A 6,076-nucleotide genomic window follows, 5' to 3' on the forward strand; every position below is an offset into this window, starting at 1 on the left:
GCCCTAGTTGTGCCGCCCTTTCCTTCTTGTCACCTGACAGGAAGACACATTCTGCTCGCTTCACATACGAATGACCGACAATCCAGACATTGTTCTTTGTTGTTTCCTGTTCGCCGCTCCGTGCCGATGAATATTGGCGGTGCCCGACGACAAATTCCTCCCCTGCGTAACAGGTCTGAGAAACTGTAAAAGAGCGGAAAGAGACCAAGCGTGAGTGACAAGTAATCATAGCATGTCAATCCGAACATAACGTTTATAGCAGTCTGACGACCACCTCCCAATTGTCTTCACTCTTTCCACTGGGAGGCCCCCCGCCACCGCCTCAGTTGCTGCCCCAATCCTGAAGGAATGAGATCCAAAATCTCTAGGATCAAGACCCGCTTTTGTAACCCCTATTTCGAACACTCTCCTGAATTGATACCTGGTCAAGGGGCTCCCGTCGGCGTGACAGAGCAACGCCCTGCCCGCCGAACCGACCAATAGTCCCATGAGTGATTCTACGTGCCTCACCGGGCAGCACGGATTGGCGGGGGCCCGTTGCAGAACTATGGTGTGACCCCTAGCTTCTTGATCGGTCTTTGATTTCTGGATAATCACCCACATGGTGTCACCCCTTATCGTCACCCCCGCTTTCTGCAAGCCACCTAGTATGTCAGACTTGGATCCTGCCACAAGTTCACTAATTCTCAGTGCCCCATAAAATGCCAGGGAGAATGCCGCCCTAAACAGAAGCACTTCCCACTCCGAGTTACACACAATCTCCATCATGCCCAGTAAGGCTGTTAGCCGGGCCAACCCCATGGGCTTCCTCTTATCCTTCTGGTGTCCCTGAATACGGCGCCATCCCCTTAAAGCCTTGCGTATCATAAAGGTATTAGTGGGATCTCGGAAGCCCCTAGCTTGAGCGAAGAATGACACTGCTGCCCTATGTCTGGTTGCCGCTGCTACTGAGCGCCCCTCTTTGTGCATCCATTCTAAATAGGCTGCAAACCCATCCTCCTTCGCCCAAAGCACTTCCCACTGTGGCCCCAAGAAAGAACAATAAGACAGAAACGCCCCTTCGTACGCCGTCTTGGTCCTGGGGGCTAGGCTAGCGACCACGAGGTCTTGTAATCTGGGGCACCAATCTGCCAAAGTACTGCTGGGAAGTGTGCTGGCGAGGGGTCTGCTGTGGGGAGATGTTCCCTGAAAACCTGCATTTTGAAGCGAGAAAGGGAGTCAGCAGCATTGTTTAAAACACCAGGGACATGTTTGGCTCTAAAATTAGCATTCAGTTTAAGGCACCGCAGAACAATTTCCTTGATCAGACGAAGTATGAAAGGACACCGCGCCCCCTGCTGATTGATACATTCCACCACTGTCATGTTATCCGACCAAAACACCACTGATTGGTTACATAGGTGTTCGGGCCAAACCATCAGTGCCACCCATATTGGAAAAAGTTCCAGGAAGCCAATGTTGCTAAGCAAACCCCATGTGTTCCATTCCTCTGGCCATTGTTGAGCGACCCACCTATTCCCTAGGATGGCACCAAAGCCCACACTACCGGCCGCATCAGTCCATAGTCCCAACTCCGCTGATGTCATGAGCGGGTCGGGCCAGACCACCCTACCGTTAAAATCCTCCAGGAATGCCATCCAAATAAGCATATCCTGGCGAATTTCAGACGATAGGCGCGTGCGGTGGTGCTTTTCCCTCAGCCCCTTCATCGCGTGCGCGATGGAGCGAGAAAAGGGGCGAGCCATTGGGATGATTCTTAGCGCGAAATTCAGTTGCCCTACCACTTCCTGTAATTGCTGCAAAGTGACCTTCTCCTTCCGGAGGCATAACTGTAGCGATGTCTTGAATTTGCACACCTTGTCCCTAGGTAGTCTAAAACATCTCTCCATTGAGTCAATCTCGATGCCCAGAAATTCCAAGCAGGTGGTCGGGCCCACCGTCTTCCCAGGCGCAAGCGGGACCCCAAAAGCCCGCATGAGCACGCAAAATTCCTGCAATGCCAGTGCGCACTCCTGAGAACCCGCTGTACCGAGGAAGAGGAAATCATCTAAGTAATGCATGACCCTCTGATGGCCCGTCACTTGTCTCATGGCCCATTCAAGAAATGAACTAAACATCTCAAAGTAGGCGCAAGAAATAGAACAACCCATAGGCATGCATTTGTCCATGTAGAACCTATCCCTAAAGGTGAAACCTAAAAGATGCTGGTCCGCCGGGTGGACTGGGAGGAGGCGGAAGGCGGATTCTATGTCTGATTTCGCCATCAGCGTCCCGGGTCCAGTGGCCTGCAATAAGGTAACAGCCTGATCAAAAGAGGCGTACTTAACACTACAGATACCTTCGTCAATGGCATCATTCAGTGACGCCCCCTTTGGTGTTGATAGGTTATGAATCAATCTGAATTGCCCCTTCTCTTTCTTGGGGACAACTCCCAGTGGGGAACACACAAAATTGGGTACTGGCACTGCAGAAAAAGGGCCAGTTATCCTGCCTAAGGAAAGCTCCTTGTCAATTTTGGCGGCCACAACAGCCGGATTGTGTTTGACCGATAATTGATTTCTACAGTGCGCACTGCCTGTGTATCCCCCGGCCGGGATCCTAAAACCTTTAGAAAAACCTTCCTGGAGTAGGGTGGCCGCTTTGTGGTCAGGGTATCTGTTCAACAATGGAATCATTGCCACCACATCCACTGGAGTGGGGGGGCGTAATCTGTCTGACTTATAATGGCTTTCCCCTACCCCTCTGTCCTGTGTTACCTTGCTTGGACCTACAGGCAGTTTCTGGATGAGAGGGGTGCCCACAGGAGGAACATGCATGCCTAAACTTACACGCGGCCCTTGTGCAGGTGCGCCTATTAAAATCCCAGCACACCCCTTTCTTCTCTGGCCCACCTGCCCTAAATTTCCCAGGTATTTCACTCGTTTGGGGGGGCCGAAAGGGCTGCTGCGGTCTAGTGAACACCTTGACCGCACCGAACTGAGGGGGAGGTGCAGTGTCAGAGAACTGCTTGTGCCAAGCCATGGAATCCACCGAGTCCCATGGCAATGATCTATTGAATTCCAATGCCTTCCTAAAATTGACATCATAACCCTTCCATGCTTCCCCAGAATACTGTTGACTCCACCCCACAATCCTGCTCGAGTAGCAAGCCAATGCAGCCTGCAGATCTGGAGGACGCTCAGCCTTAATTGCAGTGAAAACGGCCCATGCTTGCATCCAATTATTGAGATTCTCCTCAACCCTGAATCTAGTACACTGCGCCCTCCATTCACTTGGGAGCATCCACTCTTTCAGTGCTTTCGCCTGCTCCATTTCCCTATTATCCAGCAATAAAGAATAAATGTACACGTATTTATCAGCCCAAATCATTTCCTTCACAGCTAATGACACATGCTGAGCTAGATTTTCGCTCCTGGAAGGTATCACACCGTCCCCCAAGAGCGGCAATGCCACTTCCTTACCAAGTGCGGGCACCGTGGGCGGCTGCCCTTTAACTCCGTCCAGCTGGGGAACACTTGTACCTGCAAGGGGAGAAGAAATTGGCAATGCAACACTGTCGGGGATCGGTGCCGATCTGATTTTTTCTACAAACCTTGCCGCCTCTGCCGCATGGTCTGCAGAATTCGGGAAGGCTCCCCCTTTTTGGAGCCATGGCATCATGGCCGTTAACTGAGATACGAATTCGGGTGGCATTGAATTTACAGTACCCCCCGGGACAACAGGTACCACTGGGGTTATGCCCGATGGTCCTGGCACAGGTGGCAGGGCGGGCGCCGGGTGAGGCCAGCCTGTACCCGGGAATGTGGGTACCGGTGCGGGAGCAGACCCAGCGTCTACTGGTTGACCTGCCGGCACCGGCACCACAGGGGCAATGGGTGTAGGCACATGCGGGGGTGGGACCACCGCGGGCGGTGCGGCTGGTAACGGATCCACTGGGCCTGGGGTGGGGACCGCCTCCTTGGGTCTTTTGGACCTAGGTTTCCCTTGCGGGGTGACAAATTCCCCTCTTGGCACTGGTGCCACCCTCTTGCGGATCGGTCTCCCGGACGGGCCCGGTGCCTCGCCCTCTCTGTCCTCCAACCGGGCTTCCCGCTCCTTAATTTGTCCTAGCTGTTGCTTAATGTCGCTCATCTCCCGCATCATAGCCCGCATCATAGCCTCCATGTTGGACCCCCTTTTTCCACCCCTTGGACCTGGCATGACGCTTACCCCAAACAACACCCGCTGCCTACTTAGTTCCCAACAGGTCAACTGTGTGTACCTTTCAGATGGAGGGTCACCAGGGGGCTTTCAGCACCATGCAACGGCGACCGCAACACTAGCGGCTTGTCCGCTTATGTAAGGGGTGAGTAAACCTAATGTAGACCCACCCGGCGGCCACCAGGAGCTATGAATGCTAGCCCCCCGTACCCCTCTTACCGACTAGTCCTGCGTGTCCGCTGGTGGTATTGGTCCGCGATCACGAATCACACCAGGCCGTGCGTTTACCGTCCTTACGTCCCTCTCTGTGAGTGGATTGCACCAGTAGTGCCGTTAAATGTCTGAAATAAAGATACGTATTACCACCTTGTATTAACAAAGAGGGGGGCAGATTGTAGGGAAAAAACCTTTGTTTTAAAATAATGGAGGCTTGCACTCCCCCCCTACCACCCTGTTGGGATGTGCACTCCTAAATCCGTTTAATTCAGAGATAGACAAATACAAATTCCCTCCGGGACAGAATTATAGCCAACAGTGAATTCCCTACCTACTTGCAACTACACCTTCATTAGCAGTTTCCAATAATACAAATCAATGCAGCATCCAAAGATCTATAAACATCAATTCACTTTCTCTTACAATTGTAAAGAATTCTGCAGCCCGTTTTATGAAAATGCATTCACTTTTGTTAAAAATTGCAATTATTTCTCTTCCTATTACCGATTGCTTTAAATGGGGTCTCCCATCCAGGTGCTGCCCTGGTCGACCCTGCTTCGCTTGCCAATGGAAGAAAACACACCAAAATTGCTCTACGAGCACTCGCGGATGCAGCCTTCTCGGCCCCCGCTCCTCCCCCCAATGGACAGTAAACCGTACCCGCGCTCTACTTCTTGTGGACGGCAAACCGGACCCGCGCTCTACTCCTTATAGCCGGTCCACAGCTTGTCCCTGCCCGTGCCCCAAATACCTTATGCGGTCGCCGTGCGCGCCGCTTTAGAACTAAAACCAAGCCTGGGCAAAGTGCCTCTGTTCCCGCCGCCTCTGCTGCCGCCTCGCGTCCCTTGGAGACGCAGATCTCCCCGTCGGCTGACCCCACGCGGCTGGGCCGTCAATCTCGCGACGCGGCTGGCTCTTGCTCGACGCTGCTGGCTCTTGCTCGACGCTGCTGGCCTTCTGGAAGACAAAACGAAAAATTCACGCTGTCGGCTCCAGTCCTCGGTGCTCCGCGCCGCAAATATCCAGATCCGCTTTCCACCTGCAAAACAAAAGGGAAAAATTCAATAAAACAAAGAAGCCCCGAACGCGGGGCACAACGTTCAGCGAGGGAGCGTCCAGGGACAAGGGGGTCTCCTGGGCGCTCCCTACCTCTTATTCCCGAGGGGCCGGGTGGCCCCTCCTAACGCCCGCCCCCCCCGACCCGGAACCAGTCCATTGAATCCGGGTCAGGAGGGGCGCCGGCCAATCGGCGGTGGGCCGCGCCCCCAGGGCACGCCCCCACCGTCGAAGGACCCGGGAGAGGAGGTGAGACGGTCGCCGCGCCGCCATGCGTGCGGGGGGGCCGAGGGCCCCCCCTTTTCATTTGAACCATCCTTGACGAAATTTCACAGAGACCTGAAGACCTGGCTCTTCCCTCAATGATAACTTTGGACTCACTCTTGCGTTACCTCTTACGGCGCCGGGAGACCCCATTGTGGGTAGCTGTGCGCCTTATAAATTCAATTATAAATAAAATAAAATAAATGGTCAAGTTTTGCTTTGGTAAGAATTTCATTGTGCTCTCGAATGCAATCACGGTAGTAGTGGATGTCAAATGGTGAGAGGCCCTTTTTAAATGTGTTTGGTTTGGTAGAAGGAAAGTTGAACAAAAATATGTGTT

Source organism: Lissotriton helveticus, chromosome 3_1 (genome assembly GCF_964261635.1).
Source record: "Lissotriton helveticus chromosome 3_1, aLisHel1.1, whole genome shotgun sequence".
Lineage (NCBI taxonomy): Eukaryota > Metazoa > Chordata > Amphibia > Caudata > Salamandridae > Lissotriton > Lissotriton helveticus.